The sequence below is a fragment of the Lonchura striata genome, chromosome W, assembly GCF_050655825.1.
Source record: "Lonchura striata isolate lonStrDom1 chromosome W, ASM5065582v1, whole genome shotgun sequence".
Taxonomy (NCBI): Eukaryota; Metazoa; Chordata; class Aves; order Passeriformes; family Estrildidae; genus Lonchura; species Lonchura striata.
In genome coordinates this window covers 13,316,878-13,332,375 of record NC_140743.1, presented here as the reverse complement: position 1 = coordinate 13,332,375, position 15,498 = coordinate 13,316,878, and the positions used below count along the sequence as shown (strand labels likewise).

The window sequence follows — 15,498 nt, the reverse complement described above, 5'->3', positions numbered from 1 at the left end:
GGGAGGAGGCTTCATTGACCGTTGTTGTGGGGGAATTTACTCAGTCTGTAGTGTTTAATTTGTCTGTGTTTCAGGAAGGTTGAGACCGTTGTGCCCGACCAGTCTGTCAGCATCCCGTTGTGGGGATCCTTCACTGAGCAGTCCTACTGGATCAGAGGCTGGTTCGACTGACTTAGGGAAACACACCAATGATGTAAGGGAGACCCCTCAGCAGGTCTTCCCCTTTACCCACTGTGTTACCTGCTGCTGCTGACTGGTAGCGTCCGCCAAGGATTCACACTAACAGTTTTTGGAATAGCCCTCTTTATTAATATAAATTGTAACGGGTTACAGTTCGAAGATTGTCGGTGATATAGTGTCTGACTGCAAAAATATATCTGAAGGAATATACGGACAAGCTCTAATCCCCAATAAAATGTTCAGCATGCATAGAGTATGATTCTTATCCAACACGCATCTCTATGGGGGAGAAGACAGGTTCAGCCCATCAACTGATCCCAGCAGCTATGATGGAGTCTTCCCTAACTTTTCCCCATTCTCAACTTATTTTTTTACTATTTCTGTGTGTTTAGGTGGAGCTTGAGTGACTCTAGTTGTGCATACCTTTGTTACTGATTGGTGTAAAATTCTCTTGCTTTGCTTTTAAAGATACAGTCAAAAAGAATATAGAGCACATGCCCAGTGAGGGGTGGTTGTGCTTTGGAGGTGGGTAACTTTGGGATGGAGGTGTACGTTAATATTATTATTAGGCTTTAATGAAGCAAGTTCACCTAAGGAGAGTGATTTCACCACAGTTGCTGCCTCAGCAGTAAGACATCTTCCCCTATCTCCCTTGGTTGACAGGTGGTATGCTGTTTATCAGCTGCAAAGTGCCATCGAGTTCCCTTCCCTGCAAGGATTTCTGCAGAGCCTGGCCTTCGCTCTGCTCCACCCTCCGTTCCATCCCCCTTAGCAGGTGTGTGTGTGTATGGGGAATCATGACGGAATAGGTTTCAAGCCATGCCAACTGCATTCCACCCAGGGAGCAGCAACTGTGATTTACCCTATAATTCCTGCACTGTTATAACTCCTGTGAGGATGCTAATATAACCCCAACGTTTCCTCTAATTGAATCCCCAGTTACCAGTCCACAGGGTCCCCGGTCATTTTCCCACGCCGAGCTTTGCACTGGTAGCTAGAAAGGTGTTGATCACACCCCAGCGTTTTGGCTACTGCTGGGCAGTGTCGGCACAGCATCAGCGCTGTCTCTCTGACATTCTGTCCCTCATCAGTAGGCTGGGGATGGGCAAGGTCCTGGGAGTAGACACAACCAGGACTGCTGACCCAAACTGGCCAGAGGGCTATTCCATACCATATGACGTCAGCCCAGAAATAAAAGCTAAGTTAAGGAGGGGGAAGGGGGCACATTTGTTATTTACAAGGTTTGCCTTTCGGAGCAACCCCTACGCGTGCTGGAGCCCTGCTTCTTAGAAAGTGGTCGGACAGTGCTTGCTGATGGGAACTAGAGGATATAATTATTTGTTTTTCCTGTTTGCTTTTTTGTGCAAAAACCTTCTCTTTTCCTTTAGTAAACTGCCTTATCTCACTCTGTGAGTTGTTTTCCATCTTATTTTCTCTCTGTGTCAAGCTGAGAAGGGGGAGTGATAGAGCAGCTCTGTGGGCACCTGGCATCTGGCCAAGGTCAACCCACCACCGATGCTTTTGATGCCGTCCAGGTGTTGTAGGATAAGGACACTGATAATGCGAGTAAATAATTGGCTGCAGAGCTGGTGCTTGCAACAGTGTTCTGGGTTCTATGAGCATGGGACCCTGTTTTTGGATCAGCATCTGCTTGGGAGAGCGGGGCTCCACCTCACTGAGCGAAGCAAAGTTATTTTTGCTAGTAGGATAGCTGACCTCATTAGGAGGGCTTTAAACTAAAAGTGAGCTGTCGCGGCAGGGCGTCCCCAAACTGGCAATAATTAGCATTGACTCCATGATTCACAGAAGGCTGATCGATCTCTTTATTATAAAATAAATAAATATATAATTATTAAGAAACCCATTGCTTTTATAGACAGGATACACCTGGACCTAATTGGTCCTCCAATCCAAACACCATCACCATTGGCTAATTAAGAAACCACCCTTTGGCAAACAAATCTCCATAACACATTCCACATGTTCACAATAACAGGTGCAGCAAGTGAAGATAAGAATTGTTTCTCATTCTTTTCTCTGACCTTCTCACAGCCTTCCTCAGAAAGGCCTGGGAAAGTTATGTGCTGCTATCCGTGGCCAGAGAGCTGCTGCCACAGAGAGGGTGTGAGGAGGGAGAGAATAATCAGCAGCCCTGTGCGGGAGTGATGGACAGGTTCAATGAACAAAGGGCAGGGCAAGTGCTCCAGTACCTGAGAGTCCCCCTTAGAACCTGAAGGCAGCAGTGGATGTCACAGCTGCAAGTGTGCCCAGCAGAAAGATCTCCTTGGACGCGTAAGTTTTAAAAGAGGAGATTGACAGGAAGCACGGAATCCAGGTACACGGACAGGAGTTCAATGCCAGGTATTGTACGCTGTCCCAGGCTAACCGACGTCCTGCCTTCAGAGTGCACAAAAGAGAGGTAAGCCAGAATGTAACCTCGGGGTGACTGACACAAGTAAGTCCTGAGATGAAGGAGACCGGATGCACTTCTGTGCTCAGGGTAGAAGGAAGAACCCTCCCCCATCTCCTGAATTGCCCCTACATAACAGACAGGATGCTCCTGGTTTGGAGACTGAAGAGCACATGAGTAATGGACGGGACCCAGGACAAAGCCAACCATGCAAAGCCTACCTAACTACCTGCCCACGTTAGAACCAGTGCGACCAGAGAAGCACATAAAGGTATTAGTAATTGGAGATTTCCTCCTGAGAAGCACTGAGACACCCATTTCCCACCCAGACGATTTCTCTAGAGAGCGCTGCTGCCTACCAGGAGCTCGCATTCACGGTGTCACTGAGAGGCTGCCGAGGCTGGTGAACCCTACAGATTATCGCCTGCTCCTACTCTTCTCTGTAGTGTCATATAAGGCAACTTAGAACCCTCCCAGGAGTCTATTATGTCTGTAGGAGCGATGTAAAAAGGATGGGGAGCACAGGTGATGGTCGCCTTTGGTGGTGTCCAGTCTGAGGAAGGGGTCCAGGAAGGAGGAGACGGACTGAACAGCTGAATGCCGGGCTGCGTAGCTGGTGCCATACTCAAGGTTTTGGCTTCTATGATCATGGATGTACCTTTAAGAAGCCGGGTCTGTTGGGAGCTGATGGGATTCACGCGACCAAGCGGGGCGAGATCGTCTTCGCCGGTAAGCCGGTTAGACTTACAAGGAAGGCTTTAAAGGAGATTCAGCAGGGAAAGACGATGGAGTTCTGAGCAACAGAGAAGTGCCAGGGGCTGGTGATGTGTTGGGAACCAAGAGGGGAATACTTGAGAAATGCTGCAAAGGAATTGGGGCTTGATCCTTGTCCAAAAAAGTGACGCAGTCAACAGCCCAACAGAAGTGCCTCTGTACCAATTCATGCAGCATGCATAAGAAAGAGGAGCTGGAAACCACTGTGCAGCCGGAAAGCTAACAATGTAATCACTATAGTAGAAATGTGCTGGGACAACTCAAATGACTGGAGCTCTGCAATCAATGGCTATAAACTGGAAGCAGGGACACACATTCTGGGAAGAATCTAAAGATGCCGCCCAGGTCTGTAGGGATGGGATCAGAAAAGCTAAGGCAAAGCTGCAGCTGACTATGGCAGGGGATGTAAAGAATCGGACAATGGGCTTCCACAGGTGCATTGGTCAGAAAATAAGACTAAAGAAAGCGTACGCAACCATGTGCCCACCCCCCCCCCCCCGCCTCACCTCCACTGCTGATAAATAAGCCAGGAAGTCTAGTGGCCAGCAATATGGAGAAGGCTGTGGTACTTGGTGATTCATTTTCCTCTGTTTTCACTGGCACAGTTACCACACCTCTTGAGACCCTGAACCTCAAGGCAGGGACTTGGGGAACAAAATCCCTTCCATCATAGGAAACGATCACTTTTGAGACCACCTGAGGAACCTGTGGATACACAAGTCCTGCACCTCTGGGGAGGCGCATCCCCATGCACCAGTACATGCTGGAGGCCGTTGAGCTGGAAAGCAGCTTTGCAAAATAGGACAGTGTGTCCTTGCCTGAAAGGCAGCCAAGGATATCCTTAGCCCGATATAGAGGAATGCACCGTTCATATATGTATATATGATACAAGACAGTTGAGTGGATCATTCAAGGTGGTCACTGTCCCCGGGGGTGCAGGGCATCGAAGACCACCCTTGGGCAGCTTTGAGGGCACTGCCTATTTTTCTAGAAGCCTCCTATCCAGCTTAACGCAAATCTTACTCGCCTGAGCCCTCAAGCCAGCAGTGCCGAAGGCACGCTTTGCATTTTATTTGCTTCCAGGAGACGTGCATCTTAGAAATGTCTGCAATGGAAGTGGGGCTTTCAGCAAACAATGTAGAGCAACTTCTGTTTTTTTTTCAAAATGTCCTAAGAAGTTAAAGCCAGGCCTGCCCTGGCCAAAGCAGTCATTTGACTGGAGGGAGCAGCACCAAAAAGGGACAGGCACCTTTGGGGTGGACTCGATGTGGTAACAAATAACAAGCAACAGTACTTGTAGCTACTACAGCGTCTTCTGCGACCTCGTAGCCCGCCCTCAGGGTCGCAGCACTACACGGGGCAGATCCCTCCGCGCCCCGCGGGCGCCAGGTCGACGCGGGCGGACTCGCCAAGAGGGCGGGGAAAAGCGAAATGACAGGCGAGACAGCAAATCGAGACGCGGGCCACGATCCGTCGGCCCAATGGGCGCCGCGGAGGGCTCGGCTTAGTGGAGGAAGTGTCGGGGCGTCCACGGGCGCTCTCCTTGGCTGGCGAGAGTGTCGGCGTGCTGGCCTCTGGCCCTGGTGGCGCCACTACTGTCTTCGGAAAGATTATCGGCAAGGCGTTTCTCTGGTGTCGTCAGCGACGAGGACGAGGAGGTAGCCGCACCCTTGCTCTGTGCGCGGGTTCCTCTTCCCTTCCCCCTCCTCCCGCTCCCCCTCCTCCCGCGCTTGCGGGCATCTGAGCCGAGGACCCGGCGCGCGGTGCCCGGGCGCGCGGCAGGGTGCTGCTGCTGCGGGTGGGTGCAGGGACAGGGGACGGACGGGGCCTCTGTGGCTTGTGGCGCTCCCTGTTATGAACAAAACAGCCTGGCTGGGACACTTGGCTCGAACTAAGTACTGACATTGAAATGTTAATTAGCCAATTGCTCCTGGGAATCGTCTACAACCCCACCCACACTAGGACCAGGATGCAAAATAATCCAGTGGAATCATGGGAGGGGGGTTCCGGGATGAAACACACCCCTAAATGGAAAAGATGGTCACAATGGAGGGGGCTGGATGGGTGTGCTGGTTGTGGAAAAGGGAACTCCATCCCTAATCTGTGTTTAACCTGTCACCATAGCCTGCAGAGGACCATATTGGACTGGGCTGTGGGAAGCAGGCACAAAGGAAGTGACACTTTTCCTGGTGTTACCAGGAGGAAAGGAGAGGGATTGCTGCTGCTGGACTTCGGCAGCAGGCTCTGCACATCCCCCCACCCTTCGGCTACCAGTGTGCTAGGAGGAAAGGAGAGGATGGTCTAGTGATCGGGACTTCAGATACAGACTTCATACCTCTTCACCTCCAGCTACCATCGTGCCACGGAGACTCCAGGGACAGTCTCTGCACGCTTTCTCACCCTTCGGCTATACCGGAAAAGCTACAACAGCCCCCTGCCGAGCTGACTTTTTAATAAAGAGCTGAACACTAATAAAGGCATAGACCTTGTTCATTTCAATTTCGCGGCTCGGTCCGAGATAGCCACACCCAAAGAGGAACCTTGGACAGCTGGACCACCTGCTTCGAGGAACCCTCGGGATTTGCTAGCTACTGGACCCTAGGATCAGCGTGAGACGAGCCACGCGGAGGAGCAACGCGAAGGGGCGACAGATTGGTGAGAAAAACCGGGAGACGAGCAAGTGAGTGAGTGAGTGAGACGAGGGCCGGCAGCTCGGACCCCCAAAGTGAGAGGGACCCGCTTGTACCGCATTTCCGGCCTCCTGTGAAGAGGCCAGCCGGGAACGGGGAGAAGTGAGTGGAACAGAGGAGTGACTGAGGCGTCTCCTTAGAGGTAAAGGCCCTCCTCTGGGCATGTGGAGATTCTCTAGGGATAAAGTAAGTCCCTGGTAATCAGGGCAAGGGGTTGTTCACAGCCGGGCAGGTGGGATGTCCCTGGCAGGTGGGGAAGGATGTCCTGGCAGGCAGAGTGCATGTCGTGACAGGCAGGGTACATATTCTGGCAGGCAGGAGTCATGTCCTGGCAGGCAATGGGCATGTCCTGGCAGATAGGGCATAGGTCCTGGAAAGAAGGGGGCATGTCCTGGCGGGCAGGGGGCATGTCCTAACAGGCAAGGGGTAGGTCCTGGCAGGCAGGGGGCATGTCCTAACAAGCAGGAGGCATATCCTAATAGGCAGAGGGCATGTCCTTGCAGGCAGGGGCATGTCCTAATAGGTAGAGGGCATGTCCTGGCAGTCAGGGTACATGTTATGGCAGGCAGGAGGGATGTCCTAGCAGGCAGAGTAAGCAAGCAAGTAAAGAAGCAAGTAAAAAGGCAAGCAGGCTAAGCCTATTAAGAGACTTAGGCAAGGGGACTTGGCTGGAGTCCGAGTGTAAGGCTTGGCAGGACGTTCAACCTTACCTCGGAGGGAGACCAAGCTTCCTAAGCCTAGTAAGGAGGTTGGGCAAAAGGCCAGGTAAGAATTAGGGCGAGACCTACCCGGGGTCCAAGCCTAGAAAGTCCATCAAGAAGTCCAAAAGGAACAGGAAAGCAGAAGACAATATATGTGAGTGTGATTAGTGGCTATCCTGGGCAAGGGACAGAGATAAATGCCAAGAGTGGGAGGTTAGCTCGAAGAGATTAAGTTCAGTCAAGAGATTTAAAATACTAAGTTGTGGGAAGGAGCCAAATGAACTATAGTTGCATATCTGTATATTGCATTTTAGAGGGGGGCACAATTTAAGGTATTTTTTTTTCTTTTCTTTTTGAGGCCTGGAAATGGGAACATGTTATAGCAAAGGAGCAGTTCCTTCAAAAGAGAAAGCAAAGAGAATTCCCCCTAACAGGCCGTTAGGGCAATAGTTAGACTAATGGGATTCTTGGGAGACCACAAAGGGTTTAGACAAGTTCTGCCAGGTAGCTTTGGCCTCTGGAGTGAGTTCCCTGGGAGAACTAGGCTCTTCCCCCCCTTTCAATAAATTGAAAAGAGGGGCTAGGTCTTCGTTGTTAATACCTAACCAGGGTCTCACCCAGTTTAAAGACCCACACAGCTGCTGCACGTCGGCTAGAGTCCGAATTGAATTTTTTATGGCCAATTTCTGCGGAACAATGGTCCGCTTGTTTATCTCCAAACCCAGGTACTTCCAAGGTGGCATTCTTTGAATCTTATCCTCTCGCAGCTCGAACCCTACAGCAACCAACGCACTGGTTGTCAGTTCAAGCGCGTGTGCAAGTAGATCGCTGTTGGGGGCACAAATAAGAATATCATCCATATAGTGCTGGATGATCACGCCCTCGGTGGCTGCACGCACAGGGGACAGCAATGAAGAGACGTACCACTGGCAAATGCTTGGGCTGACTTTCATGCCTTGGGGAAGAACTTTCCAGTGGTATCTCTCCATTGGGGCTTCTCGGTTGATGGAAGGAACCGAGAAGGCGAACCGTGGTGCGTCATCAGGGTGTAGGGGAATTTGGAAAAAACAATTTTTGATGTCAATGACAGCTAATTCCCAATTTTCTGGTAACATCGTGGGGGACGGCATCCCTGGCTGGAGAGGACCCATGTCTTCTATTACATTGTTGATGGCGCGAAGGTCATGAAGGAGGCGCCACTCGTCTTTGCCAGGTTTTTTCAGGACAAAGACAGGGGAATTCCAGGGGGATGTTGTTTCCTGGATATTCCCTTTGGCAAGTTGCTCCTTCACGAGCTCCCAAAGCGCTTTTAATTTCTGTTTATTGAGCGGCCACTGCTCTACCCACACTGGTGTATCTGTGAGCCAATTAAGTTTCCGGGTAGGACGCTCCTCAGTGACTGTTGCCCGAAAAACCTGGGGGGTCGGGATGTTAATTGTGACCCCCCACTGGGCCATCAGGTCTCTCCCCCATAAGGGTTCTGTGTAATCTAATACGAACGGGCGTAAATAGGCCGATTGTCCGTTCGGCCCCTCAAATTTTACGATGTTTTTTGATTGCTTTGCCAATTGAGAACCCCCTACACCTTGAATTTTCCCCGCCACGTTTTGCAATTCCCAGCGTGACGGCCAATCCCGTGCGGGAATGACTGTCACGTCTGCTCCTGTATCTAGGAGACCGCTTAGGTGTTTGTACTCCCCATCCTTCCGCATATAGCAGGAGAGCTTTGGTCTTTCCTTCCCTATGACCTGGGCCTGGCACACCTGGTAGCTCTTCTTCGCTGACTTCTTCCATAGATCCTCAGGGTGTGCCGGAGGCCCAGATGCTGGAATGGCTTGGGCGATGATTTGGCCCTTGGGAAGGAAGACTGGAGGATGGGGGCAGTGCAGCCACACCACTAATCGCTCGGTGTTCCTGGATGTCAGGGATGGTGCAATAGTGACTTCGAGAGGCGTGAATTTTGTGTCCCCAAGAACGATGTACTTACTGTGGAGGTTCCTCCAGGTTCCTGGGTCCTCTGTGTCGACAGCGATGGAGTGCCAGTCGCTGTCCCTTAGGTGCAGAGCCTCAGTCAGGGCCAACCTATATGGGGAGAAACCAGATACGATGTTAAGTATCGGCTTGGGCTGGTTCGGGCCTCGACCCAGCCAAGCAGTGGGAATGAAATCCACATCTTCTCTCATATAGGCTGGTTTGTCAGCCATAATCTGGTGTGTCAAGTCCAGTGAAATGTCCTCAGGTGGGCATTGCAGGTAGTCGTCCCTCCCCTCCTCTGATGTTATAGAACCCACCATATTTATGTCTTCGCGCAGGGAGGGACTGCGCTGATGACTCAGTTTTTTTGTTTTCCCCCCGAGTTGGGGGCACTCTTTTCTTGTTGCTGCTGTTTAAACCTAAAAAACTCGTCTCTCAGCGGGCATTGGGAAGCCCAATGTCCCTTCTGCCTACATAGATTGCAGGCCTGATGGTGCTGTTGTCCCCTCGGGGGTGCTCCTGTAGGGCGGCGATCTGGAGAAGGGGTGGCTGGCGGTGTCACGGCTTCAACGAAGGCTACTCTCTTTGTTGGTGGTTTAGGAGTCTCTGGAATGTCTTTAGCAGGAACTGTCACCTTCCTCGCACAGACTTGTAGCATGCTTTGAAGGGTAGGCTCAGGGTCCAGGGGCAGACTGAGGATTGCTTGCCGGCACGCGTCGTTAGCGTTCTGCCTCGCAACTGTGGCAAGCATCCCCTCTCGCAGCCTCTCGTCCGGGACCTGAGCCTCCATCGTGTGATGCAAGCGATCCACGAACGCGACAAAAGGTTCTAGGGATTCCTGCTTTAGGGACAAGAAGTTAATAACCGTATCGCTGGGTCTTAACTTAAAAAACGCCTTTTCTGCTGCCCTAGTGCTGACTTGCAGCGCCTCTCTGGGGATTTTTTCCACCTGCTTGGTCCCCATTTTCCAATCCCCCTCCCCGCACAAGTGGTCTAGCGATATTACAGCCCCATCCTCATCCCTAGAGCTATCTGCATTGGCCCAGAGGTCAAGTAACACCTCTCTGATCTCCCGCTTCCACTCGGACTCCCAGATGAGGAATTCTCCGTGGGTAATTAAACAGGAGAAGAGAGTTCGCATGTCTGCTGGGACATATTCTTTGGAGGAGAGGGTTGCTTTTAATAAGCCTCGGAAGTATTCGCTTTCCATCCCGAACCCCTTCTTGGCCTTGCAGAGCTCTTTGATGGTCTGCTGGGGGATGGGGGACCACTGTGCAAGGGGCCTACCCCCCTGCCGCGGGGTACAGGTGACAGGTGCGGCCGAGAAGGCAGGTAGGGACTGGGGTGGATCGGGGTTCCCACGCTCCCCCCCCCCGGAACCGAAAGCGTGGGAACTGGAAGTGGGGTCGTGGGAACCAGGGGACGAGGCGTGGTCTGGAGCAGGAGGAGTGGTATGGTGGGGACTCCCCTCCCCGGGGGTGGAGCTGAGGGGTGGGGTGTTGAATAATTCAAGGCAGGGGGAGTTGACGGGGGGTGGAGGAGGGAGGTGGGCGGAGAAATCCGGGGAGCAGAAGGGGTTGGTCTGCCGGAAGGGATTATGGGAGGGGGGAGGACAGGGATCATGGGAAGAAGGAGCACGAGTGGCGGGAAAACCCACGCGGTCACCTCCATCTTGTGTCATGGGGAAGGGGGAAGAAGGGGAGCCATTTCGTGGGGTTTGGGGATGGAGGATGGGGGATGAGGGATCTTCGGGGGTCTGGGATAACTGAAAACGAACGGAGTCTCTACGGGACGGGGCTGTACAGCGCGGGGAAGAAGGGGAACGGGTAGAAGCAGAGACAGTGCCTGCACCGCTCTGCGGGGTGTCTAGGGTATTTTCAGAGGGGCCAGAATCTGCCTGCGGGCAATGCCGGGATGCCTGTCTGATAATACCCGACTTCGGGAGAGAGGGAGAGTTTTGCCGCAGTTTTCCCGCAGCGCCCGCCGCAGCCGCAGCCTCGGGAGCAGCGACAGCAGCTGCCCTGCGCCCCGCTGCAGCGGCGAGCGCTGCATCGTACTGCAGCGACCGGGCTGAGGGACAGGGAAGCGGAGTAGGGTTATATGAACTACCCGCCGAACTGGGGATCGGTTTGTTTGCGGCTGGCTGTGGCAGACTTTCGTAGCGATATTTAATTATATCGCGAATTTGGAGAGCCAAATGGGTGAATATGGAGAGAGAGAGATCTGACTGTCGCAGGATCTTCCCCGCTACCTGTTCCCAAAAAGGGGCTTGGTATAATTTAGCTGGCAAAATGTCAGGGAAAGTTTGCGACAACCACTGAACGAACCGTTTTACTTCAGATTTTTTAACCTTAATTCCCCCCACTAAAAGGATACCCACAACTTGGGAATAAATGCTCTTCTGCGGCACGGACAGCCTTGCACCCATGGCTGTTAGATGTTAAATCGTGCTGCAGCGCCTACGATTGGGAAAACACGAACGAAAAACAAAAGACCACACTTACGGCTTTGTCGCGGTCCTTAAGCTTCCCGCCCGGAAAGGGAAGCACCAAAAACAGGAATTTTTTCCCCGAACCCCGGGGAAAAAGAAACCCACCAAAAAGGGATCCTTCCCCTAAAACCTAGGGGAAAGGAACCAACCAAAAAAAAAAAAAGGACCGGGAAAGCCCCAGGGGCCCCTATACTCACAAACCACAGGGGTCCGAGAGGGAAGGGTGGAAAAGAAAAACCAATCGCAGGGCTTCTCCGCGAGAGAATCGACTCCGGAGGTGCTTTCCAGAGCTGCCGATCCTGTCCCCAAGAGTGCCACCCACTAAAACGTGGGTCTGCTCTCGCCGGGGTAGCTGACGGCCAGGAGGACGATTCTTCAGGTCTGCGCGACCCTAAAATCCTCAAACGAGGGTCCAACGCCGCGAAAACGGGGCCGCTCGTTGGGCGCCAGCTGCCGCGCTCCCGCCCCGGTTCCCTTTGTCTCAGCCCCGGCTAGCTCTTGTGGGGCGAGGGCGGGCGATGGAGGCACCCTCCGCCGCTCCCAGCTGGGGTTTGGAGAGTGCCTTTGTGGGTCCCGAGCAGCGCTAGCAAGCCTCGCGGTGGTAAATGAAGAGCGGATCCTGCTGGGGGCTAAGTCCGAGTTTATTGTAGCCCAACGGGGCCAAATGTCCTAGAACGATGCCAGCCAACAGGAACAAGCACAAGGTGCTTGCACTGGCTTATAAACTGTAAGGGAGGGGTATCCAACGACCAATGGGGATAGGGATAGGGGGTGGCTCCGGGATGGGGGGATATGGTGGGGTCCAATGGGGGAAGGATATGGGGGGAGCCCCAGGTCCTCGCCCAATCACCCGGTGCCCTGAGTAGAAGCTTCTGGATGGATGGGAAGGGGCACCGAGTGATAGACAAGGCACCCGGGGGGGGTAAAATGCCTCTTTCAGGGTGATGGATAGATACTGGGAAGGCGGGAAGGGCGGACAAGGCGGGAAAACTGGGGATAAACCAAGTTGCACACAGGGGTACAAAGGAATAAACCAATACATAATACAGGGATAATAAAACATATACATAACGCAACTCCACAGACAAGAGTACAGAAGTATGGCCAGAGTTAAAATTACAGGGACAGTGGCCATGGTATGGAATCCAAGATCAGTAGATGTATAATCAGCTAAACCAACACCTAGAAACCCTAAGAATATATTTAAGGAGAGAGGAAGAAAAGGCCAAAACCAAAGCCAGAATTATGGTTGCAGTTGCTCGAGAAAGTGTAAGAGTAGAGAAATCGCCAGCACTGATGTCTAAGTCAAGTTGGAATAGACCAGGGCTATCAAAGTAAAAAAGAGACCAACCAGCACCATCATATGAGACAAATAAGAACTTCAATGAGTTTAGGAAACCTGAAGCTTCACAAAGCAACAGGAGGTGCTATTACTGTTGTGGAATGTGTCTTATATTTCAGTTTGAGCAAGCAATGCATAAAGAACAAGAAGTCTTAGAAAAGATTTCAAAGGGGGATGACTATAGGTGTCAGGGGTTCTATAAGTGAAGAGATCCAATCAACCATCAGGAAGAGCCCTTGGTAAACTTTAAAGTAAGTCCCCACTATAAAGATTTTGAGTTCTTAGTTAACACGGGCAGATAAGTCCAGCACAAGTTACCAGTAATAGTCACCATTGGGAAGATGGTCTGAGAGGTTTTAGAGGTGAAGGGAAGGCCATTTAAAGCATCTATAGCCAAAAATATAAAAATCAAGGAGAATTCTAGACAATTTTGGCAGACTTTATCTATCTGCCAAATTTAAGAAGTAATCTCTTAAGAAGAGACTTGCAAGTCCAAAAAAAGGGTAAGGATCATCCCACGAGATAAAAAGATAGTTCAAGTCATAAATTGACCCACCTGGGAATCCAAGGTTCGTGTGACCACTTTTTACGGGAAAATTTATGTATTGGAGTGTATGACCTGGCAAAAGCAGTCACAAGAGGGTGTGCGATTTGTCTGAAAACTGACTAAAATGTAATGAGAAAAACAGCACATGGGGGAGGAAAACTTGCTTTAAGACATTTCCAGAACATGCAAGTAGATATCACTGAAATGCCTTCTATGCAAAGGTACAGGCATTTACTAGTGATCGTAGATCATCTCACTCACTCGGTGGAGGCTTTCCCAACCAAAAAGGAAACCACGCAAAAAGTTGCAAGAATAATCTTAGAAAATATCATACCTCGATACGGGCTAGTCAATAACATTGACTCGGACCGAGGTCCACATTTTGTTGCTTGAACTTTGCATCAAATAACAAAAGCCCTGGGGATAAGGTGGAGATTGCACACCCCATGGCATCCTCAAAGCTCGGGAAGGGTAGAAAGGATGAATAAAACTCTTAAAAATGTAATGACCAAATTAATTGAAGAGACAAAAATGAATTGGCTCAAGTGTTTACCTCTCGCTCTCTTGCGCATCAGAACAAGACCTCGGTCCGACATAGGGGTATCTCCTTATGAAATGATGTTTGGACTCCCTTTTCTAATCACCGCTTTCAGTACTGCAAATTATTTAGAAGGGGAGGCAGCAACTCAAAAATATTTAAAAAATCATAAGAAAATCCCTAGAAGGCCTCAGAAAGAAGGGGTATCTTCCCCAAACCTCCCCTCAGGATACCAATGCCCACAATATCAGTCCCGGGGATTGGGTGTTAATAAAATCCTAGAACACCACCACTCCACTAACCCCCAAATTCAAAGGACCTTTCCAGGTGTTACTCACCACACACACTGCGGTGCGAACCCAAGAAAAAGCCTGGATCCATATCCCCAGAGTAAAAGGACCAGTGCCACCCACAGACGCCAGATCCAAACCCAACAGGGTCACCCACCTCCTCTTTTGCATAGACGGTAATTAAGGGACCAGAAGACTTAAAATTAACTTTAAAGAAGACTTGCTAGAAGCTGATATATGGTAAGGTGGTAATAACTGCTTCTGAGTTAAAGTACCCTTGTCAAAGTGTAAGTACTTTGTAATTGTTTAATAAGTGTCCTTTAGAGGGTCACCCAACACACCTCATCTTGTGCATAGACAATAATTAAAGAACCAAAAGACTTAAAATTAACTTTAAAAAATACTTGCTAGAAGCAGATATACAGAATTAAGAGAATTACCCAAAGAAGCTAACCCTCAAAAGCCAGAGACTGTAAGTTGATTCGGGCTTAAGCCCGATCAAAGAAATAGAGGAGGGATTTGTTATGAACAAAACAGCCTGGCTGGGACAATTGGCTCGAACTAAGTACTGACATTGAAATGTTAATTACCCAATTGCTCCTGGGAATCTTCTACAACCCCACCCACACTAGGACCGGGATGCAAAATAATCCAGTGGAATCATGGGAGGGGGTTTTGGGGATGAAAAACACCCCTAAATGAAAAGCATGGGCACAGTGGAGGGGGCTAGATGGGTGTGCTGGTTGGGGAAGAGGGAACCCCATCCCTAGTCTGTGTTTGATCTGTCACCATAACCTGCAGTGGACCGGACTGGACTGGGCTGTGGGAAGCAGGCACAAGGAAAAGAGACACTCTTCCTGGTGTTACCAGGAGGGAAGGAGAGGGATAGCTGCTGCTGGGCTTCAGCAGCAGGCTCTGCACATCCCCCCACCCTTCGGCTACCAGTGTGCCAGGAGGAAAGGAGAGAGGATGGTCTAGTGATCGGGACTTCAGATACAGAGTGGACACCTCTTCACCTCCAGCTACCAGTGTGCCACGGAGACTCCAGGGACAGACTCTGCACGCCTTCTCACCCTTCAGCTACCGGAAAAGCTACAACACCCTCCTGCCGAGCTGACTTTTTAATAAAGAGCTGAACATTAATAAAGGCATAGACCTTGTTCATTTCAGAGGTACAAGGGAATCTGGAAAAGGGTTAGTCGGACTCTTTGTCTGTCTGTATGCTTTTTTCTGCTTTTAAAATCTGTTTTCGAGCTTGTAAAAATATTGGAATAAATAGACAAGCTTTGTGATCTCCATTTTCTACTTTTAAGATTAATATCTGTCCAATTTGATCCCAAAATGAAACGGAATTCATGTCTTGAACAGTAAAATTTGGTTATTCAGCTGTTAGCCAACAGACAAAGCGAAGTAGGAGCTTATTTGGGAATGTAACATTGGTAAAATATTATTAAGGTGTTTTAATGTACTCTTTTGCTGGACCGATAACTACACCCATATTTAAACGTTATCTGTCCAATATCTATCCCCAGACACAAAGCTCAGCACGAATTTCCCGCTT

General features: G+C 50.5%; 1 long non-coding RNA gene across 1 annotated transcript; it reads left to right on the top strand.

Moving 5' to 3' along the window:
• The first annotated feature begins 4,870 nt into the window (after positions 1 to 4,870).
• Positions 4,871 to 15,235, top strand: LOC146763078 (uncharacterized). Its single transcript, XR_014952562.1, has 3 exons — positions 4,871 to 5,022; positions 5,489 to 6,019; positions 14,739 to 15,235. It is a non-coding gene; the product is annotated as an uncharacterized LOC146763078 (long non-coding RNA).
• Positions 15,236 to 15,498: the final 263 nt, after the last annotated feature.